This window comes from Alosa sapidissima, chromosome 24 (assembly GCF_018492685.1).
Source record: "Alosa sapidissima isolate fAloSap1 chromosome 24, fAloSap1.pri, whole genome shotgun sequence".
Taxonomy (NCBI): Eukaryota; Metazoa; Chordata; class Actinopteri; order Clupeiformes; family Clupeidae; genus Alosa; species Alosa sapidissima.
The window spans coordinates 10,051,214-10,071,069 of record NC_055980.1 but is presented as its reverse complement, the minus strand read 5'-3'; the positions used below and the strand labels follow the sequence as shown (position 1 = coordinate 10,071,069).

The window sequence follows — 19,856 nt, the reverse complement described above, 5'->3', positions numbered from 1 at the left end:
TGCAAAAGTAAGATGCAAAGAATCAGCAGAGATAGAGCCAGACATCTTAGAAAAGAAAATATTGAGGGCATAGAGAGCTAGCAGGTCATGAGGAGATGTCACAGTAAATTTGTTCCGGCCAGAGAAAAAGTTCCGGATGACGTAACAATACCATTCTAATCAGCTGTTCGGCAGCGTTATTAACATTTGCAAATGTAAATCAACCTTTGAAATCAATAGCTTGTGGTATCTCCTTGAACAGCAATTATTTCAACTAGAAAATGTAATTCTGAGGAATTACCAGTGCATGAAAATGCAAAAGTTATGATGTACAGTAAAATATCATGTATAGTTAAAATAGATAATGCAGCGATGGTTACTAAGGTGATGCTAGGATAGACATGGTGGTTGCAAAGCTTAATAAAAGTTGATAGACTGTTTAAAAGTTGAATGTAGATAAAGTGGTTGATAGACTGATAGTTTAATGCATGTTGATAAGCAAATAGTTTAATGGATGTTGATTGGCAGATAGTTTAATGGATGTTGATAGTTTAATGGCTTTTTTAACTGTTGCTAATTATCTAGCCATGCTAACAGTGTTATTAAAGTTAACTTAAAGGATAAGTTCGGTGTGATATTGACCTAAAGTGTGTTGAAACATGATACCGAGTGTGAACTTTTGTCTCATAGCCCATCTTGGCTTGTCCCCTGCACTCCGAAATCTGGTGCTAGTTAGCCGATGCTACCAACACATTTTCAATGGGGGTGCCTCGGGGATCTAGCCATGCAAATAAATCACTCTTTTACACCATTTACGAGGCTCAAAGTAGCTCCACACTTCATTGGTAGACTTCCGAGGGCCTGGACATTTAAAACGAGACATTGAGAACTGTGAAAAAGCACTGGTAGTTTATTTACAAGATTAGATTAATACACAGGATTAGATGTTAAAATCCCTTGTGCCAAAATCCAAGGTAAACACACATTCAGAAGCCCCTGCTCAAGTTTAACTTTAAAAAGCACACTACCCACAAATCCGCCAACAGATGGTCACAAACACAATACAAATGGCCCATCCAACAGCAGTATATAGTATGCGGCAGCAAGACAATAGCAGATCTGGCCACAAACCCACGTGCACCGATTTCAATAGGCCTTAATCGTGCACTCCAACCTCGCTTGGCTGCCTCCTCTGCTATTTCAGTGTATTTAGCTCTCTTCAGCTTATTGGCCACTTCCACTCTGTCTTCCCAAGGAACAGTGAGTTCCGCCATCTGCTGGCCAAGATCAACCTTCATTTCCCAGCCCACCCCATTTTTCAACTGGCCGGTTTTACACCTGGCCTTCGCGGAACAAGGTTTATCCCCGACGTACAAAGTTCATTTGCCTTACCCCTTTACTAGCTGCTAATGAATTGACTTCTCTCCTTTTATCCTCTATTGCCGCTGCCACACATTTCAATACCTGGTTATGACGCCACGTGTACCGCCCCTGGGTGAGACTTACCATGCACCCTGATAGGATATATTGCCCACACACAAGCAAAGTATGCATTTATCATCCTCACCAAACCACTGATTTAAATTCTTGGGAGATGGGAGCACATCATATGTAGCACCTAACATAAATCTGATCTTACCAGCTTCCATGCCCCATAGATCTTTCCATTTAATCCGTCTTTTTTCCACCCCTTCCCAGTTCACCCACTGCCCTTGTTTTGCCTGCGACACATGAATGCATCTTACAGCCTCCTCCTGTCTATGCATTTCCTCCACTACCATTTTCCTCTTTTCTCCTGCAGAAGCCTTACTCCACAAGGGTTTACTTACGCCCACCCCTAGACCCCCCTGCCCGTGCTGCACATGGCCCATTATATCCCTATGCTTCAATGCTGATTGAGCTTGCTTAACTGCCTGCTCTGGGTTCCACTTCCTCCCTGCATTAACTGTGGGTGCAACTTTCCTCACCACTGGGTCCTTGGACTGAGTAAGAGTAATTAGAGTGCATGAAAATGCACTCTATTGTTATCCGATTTCTTCTTCTTATTCTTCTTCTAACGCTTTTTGTGCGTTTAATACAGCTTCAACTGTTTAACGTAGCTGAAGTCACATAAGTAAGACCTACGCAACGCAGTTTGAATGAAGTTTCTACTTTAAACGGTTGAAGCTGCATTAACTGCGTTAGAAGAAGAAAAATAATAATAATAATAAGAAGAAGAAGCCTAGGAAGAACAGTACAGTGCATTTTCATGCACTGTAATTAGAATCCTATCCCAGGTGTTCAGGCCACCTGGAGCAACTGTCTCAGGCTTTAAGCATACAATATGGCTGTATTAAGACTACAAATCCTGTTCAACTGCTTCCTGTGCCCAAAACTGTTTCAAAATAAAAGTCCTCACTAGCTAGTTAGCATCATTAACATTGTTTCTACTGTATACTTTACTGCTTATTTACTGCTAAAAATGATTAGCTAAGTTAGCTGAGTAACATGGTTAGCATAGTTAACATGTTAGTTAGCATAATTAGCATAACTGCTAGAAATGATTAGCTAGGTTAGCTAAGTAACATGGTTAGCATTGTTAGCATTTTAACATTGTTAACATGCTAGTTAGTTAGCATAACTACTAAAATTAAATAGCTAAGTTAACAAAGTCACATGGTTAGCATGTTAGCATTCTTAATATTTTAGCACATTAGCTAAGTCACATAGTTAGCATTGTTAACAGCATTAACATTATTAGCATTTTTAACATAAAAAAAAATGCTAGAAAACATTAGCTAAATTAACTAAGTAGCTTGGTTAGCATTATTATCTTTGTTAACATAGTTAGCATAACTGCTAGCAAACAATAGAGCCATTCCAACTGTCAGTTATCGTCAACTATCTACCTAAATAATTTAACCATTTAAACTATCCACCTATTTAACTGTTCAGTCATTCCAACTATATTAAACCTCATCTACCTAGCAACCAATATAGTTTGTTTTTACTCTGTATGATATTTTACATCATATTTTTGCATTTTCATGCACTGTATTTCCTTCAGGAAATGCTTTACTAGTTTCCAATCTAGCCTTAGCACACTTAAAGATGTATTATACTTAAAAGATGTATTATACATTCCAGTCTACCCAGATAGCAAGCACACTTTGTCACAACGTTGCCATTGGTTGGCAGTGTCGGAGGTGGAATTTCAACGTTGAAACAATGTCACAACAACCGCAGCGCCTCAAGCAATTGTATATAGAATGTTGGTTTATAGAATGTTGGATTGTTCTGCGACAAGCTGCGTCAAACAAAAATATCTACAACGTTGAAACACAGTCACGCCAACGGCAGTCCACCGACCGGCTGCAACTGCAGCGAATGTCAACAACGCAAGATTTCGGGTTTTATTATTTATTATTATTATTTATTGCATTTGTGAGATCATTTTGTAAGTTTGTAAGACCGCTCGCAGCCTCTTAAAACAAGAGGATTTACAACATTGAAACACAGTCACGCCAACGGCAGTCCACCGACCGGCTGTTTGCAACTGCAGTGATTAAAATTCTAAAACGATCTTTTTTAATACTACAAAATAACATTTGCTAAATGAACCTTAACTTTTTCCACCATAGGTGTGTAGATTATACATACCTGCTTGTTTGTAAGACTAGGATAGGATATTTGTTTTCCCATATGCAATCAAGAAAAGCAGTAGCCAACTTATTCCTATGACCAATAAGTAACGCAAGTATACCCACAGAAGTCACTGAAAAAGAGTGCATTTCCCAAACAGGTCAAGCTATCGCAACTCCAACAAAAAGTAACTATAGCTCACCCATTAGAAGTTCCACTCTAATGGGTATAACTGTAAGCAGTAGGCTATTCATGGTGGAACTGATGTCCAACTTTCTGGTTATAGGCTAGATGAGGATCCAAGCACTAATCATATAACATCAGATATTTCAGTTGGAGTTGCCCGTGACCTCACTATAAAATATGACTGCCATGGTCCAATAAAGTTTTTCTGATAGAAAATTCCTTATGTCTGACTGGGCATTATTTAAATGTGTATCATAATGTGCCACTGCAATTACACCTAATACAAACAAGTACATCTTTGTATTAGACAAAGTTAATTTGTCAAATGATTTCAGCCTTCCCCCTAATAACTCACAATTTAAGTGAATGTCATCTTACAGTTTCATGTAAAGTATGTTTGTTGCTGAAAACCATGACACAAACCCAATGTTTACAAACCCATCATTTATTTAATACTGGCATTTCACAGTATACGAAATCACTATTTCACTCATGAGTGAGTGATCACTTTCCCAGTAGCGTGCCATTAAGTCCCAGCCAATCTCATTCTGAGCTGCAGAGAGCACCTGAATGCACCAGATAGAAACAAAAAAAAACACATTAGACAGAGAAATAGATAGCATGGATTTTAAAAACAAACAAAAAAGTTGCATTACGTGTTTGTCACACTCATTTTACAATGTACAGAGGTGCTACTTAGTCAATCACCCTCTAACACACACACAGCAACACAGCTGAAGGTGTGTGTATTTGCAAGCATGGATCAAATAGGCCAAAGGCACATTTACAGTGGTTTCTGTACTTGGTGTACTTAAATAAAAATATTTAATGGAAATAACAATTGACCAATTTCAATATATGAATTTATCTTGTCTAGGTTCTTATTGAATTGAATTTCCCCTTGGGGATCAATAAAGTATCTATCTGTCGATCTATATTGAAAACTATATTTTGAACTTTTTTCACTGTTGTGTAATGATTGATTGGAAGCATACTCTGACTTCACCACAAGTTGTGTTGTTTGAAAGAAATATTCATGCTTTTCATGTTTTTAATGTTTATCACTGTTATAAAAAAATGCCCAGCAAGAAACAAGTCAGTGATTGGTCAGTGTACATGTGGATAATGCAGAGCGACATACATGGCATGGCGCTGGTAACAACAGGAAATGGATGCTTCTGAAACAGAGAAATGATATTAGATTTGTAAACAGAGTGTGCCTTTAGAACATTGAATAAATGGTTGCTGATAATGGGCAATGTAGATATTGCATTAAATATCAGTAGAGAACAGTTTTGCAATTATGTAAGTGCATACTGTGTGTGTAAGACGGTCATACTGGTTTACTAGAATGACCAACATAACCTGGCATGGCCAGATAAATCAGCAATGTAGACCGGCAACACCAGCTAAAATGACTTGAGATGATACGACAAGCAAAACCAGCTGAATTACCATCGCAAGCTGGGTAAACCAGCCGAAGCTATGTTGTCGCATGAGTTTTGCTGGTCTAGCAGGTCAACCATCATAGGGTGGTCAAACAAGCTGGTCAACCAGCAAACCACCTTAAGCTGGTCAGGCTGTTTTTTTCAGCAGGGTAGCCCTGACTGTAGCCTATAGCCCCGGTCCCTTGTCGGACATCATATTTCAGCAGTTAGCCTACACATCAGATGTATGGAATAATGAACACAGTATGCCAGGCTGTGACAAGTAAATACAAACGTTGTTGACATGTCACGCAGTTTCTAAGCTAAAACATCTTTGTCACATACAGCAAACATCGCCTCACTATCCGCTAGCTGCCTGTGCCCTGAATACACGGCAGAAAAACAGTCTCTGTGTTGTGTTGCGCTGGTAACAGGAAACAGATGCTACTGAAACAGAGAAATGATATCATATTAGTAAACAGAATGTGCTTTTGGAACATTGGATGAATGGTTACTGATAATGGGCAATGTAAATATTGCATTAGAGATGAGACATTTCGTTCTACAACAGTAGAGAACACTTTTGCAATTATGTAAGCGCATACTGTGTAACCTGAAAACTACTGCACTGATTAAAAAAAAACAAAAAATCAATGTAATTGATCTCAGCTGGTATTTTGTCTGTAATGGAGTGGAATGGAAATTTCTAAGTGATCCCAAACTTTGGTAGCCTAGAAATCTAGACGCACCCTAGCGGCCAAGGTGATGTAATTTGCTGCCAGGGTAGTCTAGTAACTCTCCGTTGGCTTGCGAGCTGGAAAAATTAAACTTCAGTCAGGCCAATGACATTGTGTATAGAATCAGTAAGCGGACTTAACATAATGATGGCATAGTTGCGACTGTTCTGCGTGAATTCCCTGCTACTTGAAAACAAAGAAGATGGATGCTGCTGCTGGCGAACAGCGTGACACAAGTTAAGCTTTGTTTAAATTGGCAAAAGTTTGAACAACTAGCCAACTAGCTCCGCTGGTGGGAAAATGCATGGTTGTAGCACTATCCTATTGCGTGCAGAGGGAATTTGAAAGACAACCGTTTATCCCGCCCCTTGGACTGAGCACTGCGAATAGTCCTACATCAAGATGTGAGGTCTGGCTCATCAGGCTAAAACTTTGGTATTGCATGTCTACAAGAATTCCCCTCACAACTCCAAGCATACAGACAGTGTCTTCATCATCCTCAGCCTCCATTGAAGAACATAAGACAGGTGAGTGTGCCTCCAGTGTCAACACACACAATCTGACATCTCATAGCTCATAGGACTACTGATGTGTGTGTGTCTGGGGGTGTAATAAGTTACCTTCAAGGAAATAAAGCCCTCATAAGTACATTTTTCCAGAGTCTGAAAGCACACACACACAGAGAGAGAGAGAGAGGCAGTAGGAGAAAAAAAACTGTAGGCTACACTACACATTACAGGTTAAAATACATATAGGTTGCTCTCGTGCTTATGATGTAACACACACACCTGCGCGCGTATGAATAAAAGTTAACTGAAATCAACTGATTTTTAATTCACCTGGGATCGCCAACGACAGACTTTGGTCTAACATTAGACACTGTGGTGTTTTGGTCAACATTCAGGTAAAGTAGTGGTTATAAGGTCACTTTCAAGACCGCAACACCATAAACCAAGAACGATAACTGTGTAAATTAGCGTTAGTCGGATTCGCTCGCTAAAGTTAGCTGAAAACGGTTACGTTAACGTTAGCTATATCGCTAGCTGATAGCTTGTTTGATGCTAACAGTTATCTAGTAAACTTTACGCTATTGTCTGTCACAATTATGGCAGAGAGCAACAAATTGCTATCAAAAAGGTCTTTAAGACGGCATACAAAAAAAAATACAGAGGCCATTGTCTCTATGCTACAATCACTTAATGTGGAAAAAGTTAGCGTTACTCACGACTCCGACTGCTCCGACCATGGCTCCGACTCCTACATGTCAGGGACGGAAGTAACGTTAGACAACTGTGATGGAGGAGACTGGTGTAACGTTAGTACTAGCTCTAGTTTAGAGGACATAAGCGCCACCTGTGGTCTGGAGGAAATCCAAAATATCTATTACTGTATGCAAGACGAGGACTTTGACATTGACAGTCCTGATGAGGAATATGACAACATTAAATTACGTGACGATTTAAAGGCGTGGGCAGTGGAAACAAACACACCAATCAGCCATCTTTCAAGTCTTCTTGCTGTCCTTAACAAACACCTGTCCGATGCAGATCTCCCAAAAGATGGTCAGACACTTTTGTCCACTCCTAAAAGCATAGAGGTGGAAGAAAAAGCAGGGGGCTCCATGCACTATTTTGGAATAGCTAAAGGTGTATTGGCGAGGATGCAGGAAAGTCCCACCCTAACAATCGCTCATACACTCCACCTGCAAATCAATATTGATGGCATGCCACTTTTTAAAAGTAGCAATAATCAATTCTGGCCAATATTGGCATTAATTGAAGAATACCCAGACCAAATTCCCTTCGTTGTGGCATTATACTTTGCGTTTAAAAAACCATCAAATTTGGCAGAGTATCTCTCCGATTTTGTGGAGGAGATGTCAGTCATCTCCTCAAGTGGTGTTATGTACCAACAAAATCACAAAATAGTAATTTCGGCCTTTGTATGCGATGCACCAGCAAGAGCATTCCTCAAAAACATAAAATATCATAATTTGTATTACGGCTGTGAGAGGTGTGTTCAGGAGGGTGTTTGGTGCAATAACAGATTAAACTTCCCTGAGACAATGGCGGCACCACGTACAGACGAGAGCTTTAAGGCCAAATTACAAAGTGATCACCAAGGATGATGAAAGTCCCCTCACTGACATCAACATTGGCATGGTCTCCCAATTTGGGCTCGATTACATGCACTTAGTGTGTTTGGGAGTAGTGAGAAAGCTCATTTGGTTGTGGATGCGAGGCCCACTACCCACAAGAATTGGCAACCGAACAAGAACATCAATATCACAAAAAATAGTGGAACTTGGAAAAAGCTTGCCAAAAGAGTTCAATAGAAGAGGGAGATCCCTAACAGAGGTGGACCGTTGGAAAGCAACTGAATTTCGGACATTTCTTGTATACGGGTCCCATTGCTCTCAAAAACGAACTGCCTGATGTTATGTACGATCACTTCCTCCTTCTGCATGTGGGCATAACCATTCTATGCAGCCCACAGCTGTCAAAAACATACTGTGATTACACCGAGAAGGTGATCAGAGTCTTTGTCCAAAACTTCTCTGTGATTTATGGCGATTTCATTGTGTACAATGTCCATAGCTTAATCCACCTGGCAGACGATGTCAGAAAATTTGGCCCCTTGCAGAGAATTTCTGCCTTTCCTTTCGAAAACTTTCTGCATCAACTGAAAAGAAAGATCAGAAAGCCAAACCAACCTTTGCAACAAATTGTAAAACGCATCGCTGAACAAAAACTAAACAGCAGTGTCAGTCAGTCAGTCAATGTCAGTCCAGTGTTGCACAGTCTACTCTCTCACTACACCTGTCCCAAATTCTCTTTATCAGTCCATGCGCCTAACAACATAGTTTTGAGTGGGCACAGCATATTCAGAATTGAAAAAATGTTCAGTGCTGATGGCTGCACACAGTTTTTGGGACGGAAATTTTTAAACAGACAGTCGTTTTTCACATCCCCAGTTGACTCCCTCAATTTGAATATTGCTTTTGTTCAAGGACTATCTGTAGAGGTGGTGGCTTTGTCAGAGAAAACCATTGATGCCAAAATGGTTGCAATGCCTGTCAAACATGGCTTTGCAATATACCGACTGAACCATACATAATAAATAAATAAATAAGTTAGTTAGTAATAAATAAATAAATAAATAAAGTAAGTTAGTTAGTTAGTAATAAATAAATAAGTTAGTTAGTTAAAGCTAAGTTCATCTGTTCATCATTTCAATTTACAGATCATGTTCGCAATTGTACTGTTTACGGAAAAGAATGAGGTTGAAGTGGTGCCCACAAAGTGTCGAGTGTCGACCAAAAAGTGTCATTCTGGCCACCATACAAAAGTATGCAACGGGGTAAGGTGGCTGTCCAGAATCAGGAGGATCCTGATGAGACATGGGGGGAGTTCTTTGTCAGGGTACTGAAGAAATATGGTGAGACCCTCCTGTAAACAAACACAGAGAGAAAGAGAGAGAGAGAGAGATAACATGATTCATCATAATGCAACTTCATTTCATTTCTATACATGCGGCAATATGGTTCCTTGTTTAACAAATGTTTACCTCAAATACAGATTCTTATGAAGCGGCCAGGAAGAAACTGGTGAGTGCCACCAAGAAAGACTCCCTCACTTCTGAGGATGAAAGTTTCAGAAGGCCTAGAATGTAAGAACCGTGCAGTACACAAATTAACAAAACTCTAAGATTCACTGATGTTTTAATACCTGTGGTGTTGTCCTGTTGTCATACTGCAGGCCCTCTGCCAAAGTGGTGGAGCAGTCTGAAGCTCTACCTCAGCCACGCCATTCCATCGCAAACCAGCAACCAGCAAAACAACCAGTGAAACCACCTGCGAAACCAGGCTCCTCCAAACAGCTACCTGTACTCCAGCCTGTACTCCAGCCACCACCGGTGTTCTCATCAGTCTTGAGTGCTCCCACTACCTCCTACTCACAGCCTGTGACAAACACATTTGGTACAAAACATTTTGCTGGTCTGCAACATGACTGATGATATCATTTGTGTAACATAATCATTGAAGTCACAACACTTTCTAAAGCAATGTGAAATGTTTCTGTTTTTCTATTAAACCTTTCTTACCTATAGAGCGTGACCAGCTAATTTTCAGGGCCTTGGAGGAGATAAAGGCGCAAGTGCGCCAGCACACCCTCCTTCTCCAGGCCCTGGCTAAGAAGCAGCCGGCACAAGCAGCGCCCTCTCTACCAGAGGAATTCACATTCCCAATTTAGACACAAGAACATCTGAGGAGAGTGGAGAATGTGTTATTAGAGAAAACACAGGAGAAAGCTATGGTATGTATTTGACTACATTGATGACCACAACATGGTGAAAAATTTCACGATGGTTGAATACTTTGGAACCAACTGCATTATGTTTTGTCAACAGTACACATTCTATACAGTTAAGAACAAAAGTATTCATACCCCTGGCAAATATTGATTTAATGTTAATTTTCTCTTGACCAATATGTTTGAAAATGACACTTCTACATGGCTAAAGGTTGTAAGATAATGTGGTAGAATCAATTTTCATATTTTTTAACATTTTTATGAAAAATGGCATGTCCAAAATTATTCATACCCTTTTTAAATAATCACTGGAAGCATGTTTATTTGTCATCACAGCTCTCAAAATGGTTCTCATAATACATACCAAGCCTCTCAATGTCTTCACAATGATTCTAGACTGCTAGCCTAGCCCCGCCCACCTAGATCTTATTTCAGGGAGATCTAGTCTGGAAACCTAGTTCATAACCATTTAAAAATCCAGCAAAAGCTATATTCTTTGTTCAGGTGTGTCCTTATAAAAGGTTAAGCAGAGTTGTGCATGTTTTGAGAAGAGTGATCCATGATCAGCATCCATGATGACCAAGTGGTCCATTTTGGGATGTGCTGCAAATGTCAACCATCAAAACACCATATCCACAGTGCAGAATAGCTATTATAGAAATGTACAGTATTAGCTTGGGGTGTTTTTTTCCAGACAATGGGACTTGGTGACCTTCTCAAAGTAAATGGTAACACTAAAACAAGGGGCTACAGTAAGATTTTTGGAGGGGAAAAAAATCAGGCAGTCTGCCGAGAAACCTGTCCCAATAGGCGGCATCGGGCCATTAAACCACACAATGATCCAAAACATACAGCCAAACAAGGCTTTCCAGTCATTATCTAAAAAAGGTATGAATAATTTTGGACACAAAATTCATACATATGGAAAAAAAAAAAGATGAAAATGCTTCTATTTCTGATTCCATGTTTCTACCACATTGTCAAGCAATTTTGACATGTGGCAGGTTCATTTTCAGTCAGAACAAACATATTGGTCGAGAGAAAATCAACATTAAATTAATATTTGTCAGGGGTATGAATAATTTTGTTCTTAACTGTATAAAATCTATATACATCTGTACATTTCTGTTCTTATCTGTAGACAACACACCTTACAGCACTTGGTGGGATGAATGCTGGGGACGCTGTCAGGAGAATAATGCGTCACCTCATCACAGACACACTGGCAACCCAATACAATTGGCTTGGCCGAGGAGGCCAAAAGAAGGCTTTTGCAGCTTTAAAAATCACTGCAGCTATAAGAGGCGTCTGAATGCCACTGCATTGCTGTCATTGTAAAAGAAAAATTAAATACAGTGTGCTTAATAGACACTTTTTGATTCTCCTGGAATTAGTGCATTGTATTTTCAATGATCAAGAACTGTTACCTGTTCAGGTGCTGCGGCAGCACAAAATATCACTGCCAGCGAGTGCGACAGCCACATTAAAAACTGGCTTAAGTATAGCAGTGACCGCAGTGGAGGGAGGAAGAGGAGAGCTGAAGAACCGCAGAGCCCTGTAATCGGTATGTTACAGACCTGAATAAGAAGAGGGAAATCCAAAGACATAGTGGCAGACATTTAAGTATATGCAATGGGTCATTCCAGGTTAAATCATATAAGGTTCTTGCTGCACCATCTCATATTTTGTTAAAAACGTTGTCTTAATCAAGAATGGGTCCCAAAACCAAAAGCTGTAAAATATTTCTGTTCAAATCCTGTCTTTATCACATTCATATAATTGTCAGTCCTTAGAATTACTTCAGTTTTGTAGCTTGGAATTCACATTATCTAGGAAGCAATGTTTGAGCATTTATGATAAGTATTATTCATGGGCACTACTATTTCGATATATGATGGCGTCAAAATAGCTATTTAGAAGTATCATCAGTGTCTCTACACATGAACTCGAGCATTGAGAACATTGTTCGTGTACACATAGTTTACTAAAAAGAAAGGTTTTGGACAACTCACTCCTTGGCTGGCATGATGGCGGCGAGCAGAAAAACCAAGTTTTTAAAAACCTTTCTTTTAGTAAACTCTGTGTACACAAACAATGCTCAAGTTCATGTGTAGAGACACTGATGACTTCGATCAAAGTTTCATGTTGTGTCGAGCCTTCTTGGTGTTTTAAAAATAGCTATTTTGATGCCATCATGCATCAAAATAGTAGTGCCCCTACGATTTCCATTAAAAAAGCCATTTGACCCGAAAACGACGACAAGCTTAAAAGTGGCGCTTTGGACGTAGGCTATAATTATGCTTTTAAACTAAAGTTTAGGTTACATTCACAAAAACACCCTAGGATGCATTCTGGCCAAAGTTACGCTTTAACAGCCCCACTGATTTTCGTGTTCCTAGCCTACTCCACCAATTACCAAAAAATGCAACCTCCCCAGACAGCACGTTCGGTCTTACAGACGAGTCTACAGCGTTCCAACATGCATGCGCACTCCGTAGTAGGCCTGTCAAACTCGATTCCTTTTAAGGATCCGGGTTATTCTGAGTCACTCACTAAACTGATCCGGGTTGAACGAGTCACTTGAGTCACTTGAGTCAGTATTGCTAAATCGCAAAGAAATTCAGTCCTACGTTCAAGCAGTGCAGTGGGGTGCTTCATTTCGTTAAGTGCCTTCTCATGTTGGATGTGGATCCTCCATGATTTGAAACCAGGTTTTTGCAGTACTTGCATTTAGCCTAAGAGTTTTGGTCTCCTGGTCAAAGTGCATCCACACATTGTTCATCTTTTTGGTGCTCATGTTCAGAAACTTTGATCTTATTGACAGGGAGGGTAGCCTATATTATAATAATTAATTATTTGTTGTTGTTTTGTTAACAATAGAAAATTTGCCTAGGTCTAATGCTACTCTGCTACAATGTTTATTACCACTACTATATACTAATAGTAGGCTACTAGGAATCTATTCTAATAAGTATTATAGGCAGCTAATAGGCCTACTAGGCAACTAATATTATTAGCCTATTAATCATAGCTATACATATATATATATATATATCATGTTAGGTAGCCTAATATAATATCATATATAATATAATATGATATAATATAATATAATATAATATAATATAATATAAAATAGCCTAATATAATAGCATCAAAATCTCCACCCACTCACGGGAAAGAAAGCAGTTTGAGCCAGACTGTTTATTTATCGTCTTAACCTAGCCTAAGCAATTGACTTTCAATGTAGACATAGAAACAGGAACGTAGAAATGCCCTGCAGTGACTAAATTATATTATTATTGTTATTATTATTATTATTATTATTACTACTACTACTACTACTACTATTCTCATTAGGCCTATTATTATTATCACCTTGACACGAGTAGAAACTAGGCTACTTGCTCGTCTACAGATCCACTCATGACAATGTAGCCGGCTGATTCGACTGACTCGCACTCATAACAACATAATGTAACCGGTCCGCCCGCGGCTGATCCAAATGACCCAGGTAGGCTAGCCTACTCAAGCAACTCCATACAGAGCTTGCAATGTTTCGGACATTGCAACTGTCTTCGCGACCTAATTGCATTTTAAAGTAGGCTATGCGTGCAGAATATATGTTATTTCAGAAGTGAACGCATGGCTTTTGTTGTGGATTTTCTTTTAACCTTGACGAGGAGTTACTCGCTCCTCTAAAGATCCACTCATGACAACGTAGCCGGCTGATTCGGCTGACTCGCACTCATAACAACGTAACCGGCCCGCCCTGCTGATCCAACTGACCCGGCTAGCCTGAGCAGCTCCATACAGAGCTTGCAATGTTTCGGACTGTCTTCGCGACCTAATTGCATTTTAAAGTAGGCTATGCCTACGTGTAGAACATTGTATGCTATTTCAGAAGTGAAAGAATGGCTTTTGTTGTGGATTTGCTTTTCACCTTGACGAGGAGTTACTCGCTCGTCTACTGATCCACTCATGACAACGTAGCCGGCTGATTCGGCTGACTCGCACTCATAACGTAACCGCCCGGCCCAGCGATCCGACTAACCCGGGTATACAAAGCAGCTCCATTAAGAGCGTGCAATGTTTCGGACTGTCTGCGCGACCTAATTGCATTTTAATATGCTACATCTATACACCAAATCTAAAGTATGCCTAGGCTACATGCAGAACATTGAATGTTATTTAAGAGGTGAAGAATGGCTTTTGTTGTGGAATTGCTTTTCACTTTGAGGAGGAGCTACTCGCTCGTCTACAGCCACTCATGACAACGTAGCCGTAGCCGACTCGTACTCAATGTAGCCTAACCGGCCGGCTGATCCGACTAACCCGGCTCTGCGGGAAGTTAACCAGTTATCTCAGACTGCTTCCTCACTCAGTCGCTTGAGTTGATTTGTGGATTTGTGGAGTTGTGGTTATCCTACTTACGAAATTGTTACATTTTTGGCAGCTATGATGGCTAGTAGGCTAGCTAAATGTTGCAAGAGGTTTGTGTGTGGCGCTGTTTATCGTTTTAGATTGAATTGTAGTAGGACTCAACTGATCCGAGTTAATGATACTAGAGACTCGCGACTCATGGGTTAATTTAAAGATACGGGTGAAAGATCCGAGTGAATCACGACTCAAACAGACGTACTCCGTAGATCGGCGGAGGAACGGTGAGGAACCAATTTGCCGATCCCGCTTTTTTTTTTTTTTTTCCCCAAAAGTGCTGCTGGCTGCATACGCAACCGTTGGTCCACATCAAGCGACAAGCCGGCAGGGTAAGCGCGAAGGTATGTTGAGCTTGTGTAAAATCCGTATGCCACAATTGATAAGATGATATATGATATGATATATGATATATGTGGTAGAATGCATAGACTAATCCGGTGTAGGCTAACTTTTTGGAGATAGTAATGTTAAGGTTAACATTAACGGTTAGCTAACGTTACACAAGATGTTTCTCAAGCTATCTGGTTAGCACTACGTTATCTGCTAACTTACATACTGTATATATCTATGGCTAACTTAGAGGATACCACATAAGTAAACTCATTGTAGAAGTGTTTTTAATCAGATATTGCATTCTATGACGTCTGTTGTAGTTAGAAAGTCCTTTAACGGGATGTGTTTTCAGCAAACGTTAGGTAGGTAGCTAACGTTAACGTTAGCATAATTAGCTTGCCACTTCGCTGGCCATTGCAGGGAGAGTCATAGCAGAGGTGAAGTTCGGCCATTCTTTTGAATCTGATATTTGCCATTTGCGTTCAATTTAAACTAAAGCAGAACTTCAGGTGTAACTCTAGCCAAAATGCATCCTAGGGTGTTTTTGTGAATGTAGCACTAGTAGCTACCTGAATCAAACTGTCGTTTAAAACCATAATTATGTACGAAGCGCCACTTTTAAGCTTCTCCGAGTCGTTGTTTTCGGATGAGATTGCCTTTCGAATGCACTACTATTTTGATACACGATCGTGTCAAAATCTCTATTTTTAAAACACTAGGAAGGCTGACACAACTTGAAACTTTGATCGAAGTATCAGCAGTGTCTCTACACATGAACTCGAGCAATGAGAACATGTTTGTGTACACATAGTTTACTAAAAAGTAAGGGTTTGGACTTCGATCAAAGTTTCATGTTGTGTCCAGCCATCTTAGTGTTTTTAAAATAGCGATTTGACGCGATCATGTATTAAAATAGTAGTGCATTCAAAAGGCCATCTCACCCGAAAATGACAACTCAGAGAAGCTTAAAAGTGGCGCTTCGTACGTAATTATTCTTTTAAACGAAAGTTTGACTCGGTACATTCACAAAAACATGTTTTTATTTGATATATATTTACTCAATCAAAACAACACAATACACATTAAATAACCTGACTTTAATGTTTTAAAAAAAAGGAGATAACGTTTTGGAACCAAATCTTCATTTCTTCACACAAAAGTAACCAAGTTTAGCTTAGTCTTCTAACCTTATTTTAAGACAATAATTAAAAATCTTACCTTATCACATGTCAAACAGTCACCAAGTGTCCAGTGCCCTAGCTATGGCTAATTCTAGGCTGATTTGAACGAAAGGCCAAAAACTGACCTAATGTCGCGTGGTTCATGCAAACATCACGTGCATTCATTCTCAGGTAACATTTTGTCGCGTGGCTTTAGTAGGCCTGTGCATGCTGTGCATTTCACGATTGATTGCAATATGAAAATGCTATTTGCAAATGGAGACGCATTTTCAACTAAAAATATAGCCTAGCATGCCTCAATACAACGCAATTCAGATCGTTACAACGTTAAGCGCATTTTCATATAATAGATGGGGACAGTAAACATTTTTTTAAAAAAAATAATAAAACATTCTTACCTCCTAGGCCTAGTTTCAGTGATAACCTCCTAAATGGGCAATCTGTCACTGATGGTTGTCTCCTTTTCTCCACAGCTACTCAGCGCCAGCGTCTGCGTCAATTGGACTTCAGTGATTCGGATTCCAGCGATTCTGACTCCGAGTAAGTAAAGAAGCACATGGCAAACCCCACATACTTTGCATTGTTTTAATAAATGGATCGATGAGCAAACTCTCTTGTTTTTCCAGAATAGTTCCATGATCTGGAGGAACCGGAGCAGCCCACCCCCCAATTCTATTTATTTATTAATTTATTTCTTTGTTATTTTTGTTATTGTCAATAAATATTATAAATAATATTAACATTTATAACATATTGCCTGCCTGTCTTGAATTAAGCAACAAGCCCGGAGAGGCCACTGGTTTTAGAACAGCTGTTAGGCATGATGCGCAATTGCGGAAGCAATCATTTCCATATAGGCTTGTAGGCTACTGGAGAACAAGTCATTGCTTGTGATAATAAAAGTATAATGTTCATTCATTTTCACGGTATAAACTAGCAATGGAAAATAAAAACAAAATGTTGGCAATTGGTTATAAGCCAACGTTTTGCAATAAACGGATTTTTGTAGGCCTATTGTGACGCACGACGATTTTCTCCGTGCCAACGTCAAAACAACGTTACCCCACCGGACAAAATGAAGTTGGCACAACGTCAGTAAACAACGTCATGCCAACGGATGATGTGCCGTGCCAACGTGTGCTTGCTATCTGGGTAGCCTTAGCACACTTAAAGATGTATTATACTTAAAAGATGTATTATACAGACAGTACCTTCACAAAGGTAAACTATGCTAACAATGTTAACTAGCTAGTGAAGACTTCTTCACTAGCTAGTTAACATTGTTAGCATAATTATAGCAAAATAATTATTTTTAAACATTTGTGGGCAGATGGTTCCAGTAGCAGCAACTGGAATCCATGCATTTCCACGGAATTATTTTTGGAATCTGATCCCTTATCATACCTGTTCATTCGTACTTGTCGCTCGACTTATTGTGACTCGAACGGTAAATTTCCTGAAGGTACTGTCTGTAAATCGTCTTGCAAATAAACTACCAGTGCTTTTTCAAAGTTCTCAATGTCTCGTTTTAAATGTCAGGGCCCTCTGAAGTCTACCAATGAAGTGTGGAGCTACTTTGAGCCTCGTAAATGGTGTAAAACAGTGATTTGTTTGCATGGCTAGGCCGATGCCCGAGGCAGCCCCTTTGAAAACCTGTTGGTAGCATCGGCTAGCTAGCGCCAGATTTCGGAGTGCAGGGGACAAACCGAGATGAGCTATGAGACATACGTTCACACTCGGTATCATGTTTCAACACACTTTAGATCAATATCACACCGGAATTCTCCTTTAATAAAAGTTGATAGTTTAAAAGTAGACAGTTTAAAAGTTAAATGTTGATAAAGTGGTTGATAGACTGACACTTTAATGCATGTTGGTAGGCAAATAGTTTAATGGATGTTGATTGGCAGAGAGTTTAATGGATGTGAATACATAGATAGTTTAATGGCTGTCTAAAGGTAGTTGACGATAACTGATAGTTGAAGAATGGTTGAAGTGATTTTTTTAACTAATGTTGCTAATTAGCTAACTATATGCTAACAGTGTTATGAAAGTTAACTTAGCTACAAAGCTAACTAGGCTAACAATGTAAACAAGCTAACTGAGCTAACAGTGCTATTTAGCTAACTTAGGCAATGTTTGCTGGCAGTTATGCTAACCATGTTACTTAGCTAACTTAGCTAATGTTTGCTAGCAGTTATGTTAACAATGTTAACTAGCTAGTGAGGACTTATTTGTACAGAGCTGGTAAGTCCCGCCCTTTCCGCTGGACCTCTAGATTGAAAAATCGTCAATGCAAGTGAATGTGAGAAAATAATGATTTTCTGGTCCCGTTTGATTTGTGCCATGAATGTGAACATATGTTGTCTGTGAATTTTTAATATAAATTTTCGTGTAAAGAATGCTACAATTGAGCGGGTAGAAGTTTGATGCGGTTAAACTTTGTGTGAGAGCACTTTGTGGACTACAACTTTTCGCTAGACAACAGATCACTAGTTTCCCATAACAACCATCAGTTGGTCGAGATGTAGAGGGTTATTAAGATCGACTTTGAACACAGTGAACCATACAACTTTACAATCACACTGTATCGTAGTGTTAATGTGTTGAGTGAAATATGTTTCAAATATTTTTGTTACCATGTGTGTTTATTCCTACCGTTACAAAAACTAGCATCTCAGTTAATGTTAGCGATTAGAGCTAGCTCACGTCACAGGCGACATGTAGTCTTTCTAGTTATGTCTTTTCCACAACTGATAGCCGAAGAATCATATAATATACTGTCAAACTCGTAACATGAAAAATTATATTAAAAATTCACAGACGACATATGTTCACATTCATGGCACCAATCAAACGGGACCAGAAAATAATTATTTTCTCACATTCACTTGCATTGACGATTTTTCAATCTAGAGGTCCAGTGGAAAGGGCGGGACTTACCAGCTCTATAAACAGTTGTGGGAAGAGGAAACAGTTGGCGGGAGTCATAGTTGATGGTAACTGACAGTTGGAATGGCTGAGAAAAAAATGAGTAGTTTAAATGGTTAAATTATTTAATAGGGAATTATTGTAGTGCAGACTTTTATTTTGAAACAGTTGTGGGCAGAAGAAACAGTTGAACAGGATCTGTAGTCTTAAGAGAGCCAGATTGTATGCTTAAAGCCTGAGAGTAGATAGTTTAAAAGTTGAATGTAGATAGTGTAATGGATGTTGATAGACAGATTGTTTAATTGATGTTGATAGATAGTTTAATGTCGTCAATGATGTACTGGCGTCATAAAAATCTAAATTTCATTTAAAGGAGACTCGACCGCCAACCTTTTCCGCCACCTTAGGACTATGCACCCCACAGTACATGCTAGGCTATTGTTGGAGCAGAGGGGACAGGAGGGCGCTGCTGCTGCTGCGGTGATCCCGGCACCAGCACCACCATCTACACCAGGAGCCTCACCGCCACCACCGTCAGGACCAGGACTGTCTGGACAGACCCTGACCCGGCTGACCAATTTCGTCCACCGGCCAATGACGCCACTGCAAAAAAGGTCAGTTGATGATGCTCTGATGCTGATGTTCACCAAAGACCTCCAGCCCTTTTCCATTGTGAAGGAAGCAGGATTCCTTGCCTACTCCAAAGCC

The 19,856-nt window shown here is 39.7% G+C and overlaps 2 long non-coding RNA genes across 5 annotated transcripts; both read right to left on the bottom strand.

Annotated features, from left to right (window-relative positions):
* Positions 1–4,215: 4,215 nt before the first annotated feature.
* On the bottom strand, positions 4,216–10,197 carry LOC121700165. Of its 4 annotated transcripts, none has more exons than XR_006027121.1 (7): positions 10,055–10,197; positions 9,679–9,911; positions 9,518–9,588; positions 7,441–9,399; positions 6,571–7,310; positions 4,928–5,660; positions 4,216–4,352 (listed from the first exon to the last, which is right to left on the bottom strand). It is a non-coding gene; the product is annotated as an uncharacterized LOC121700165 (long non-coding RNA). The 4 variants fall into 4 exon arrangements; XR_006027122.1 differs by lacking the exon at positions 9,518–9,588 and having other exon boundaries at positions 6,571–6,612; positions 7,176–7,310; XR_006027119.1 differs by lacking the exon at positions 9,518–9,588.
* Positions 10,198–11,483: 1,286 nt separating this feature from the next.
* LOC121700166 lies at positions 11,484–16,701 on the bottom strand. The gene is made up of 3 exons (XR_006027123.1): positions 16,616–16,701; positions 11,691–11,840; positions 11,484–11,589 (listed from the first exon to the last, which is right to left on the bottom strand). It is a non-coding gene; the product is annotated as an uncharacterized LOC121700166 (long non-coding RNA).
* Positions 16,702–19,856: the final 3,155 nt, after the last annotated feature.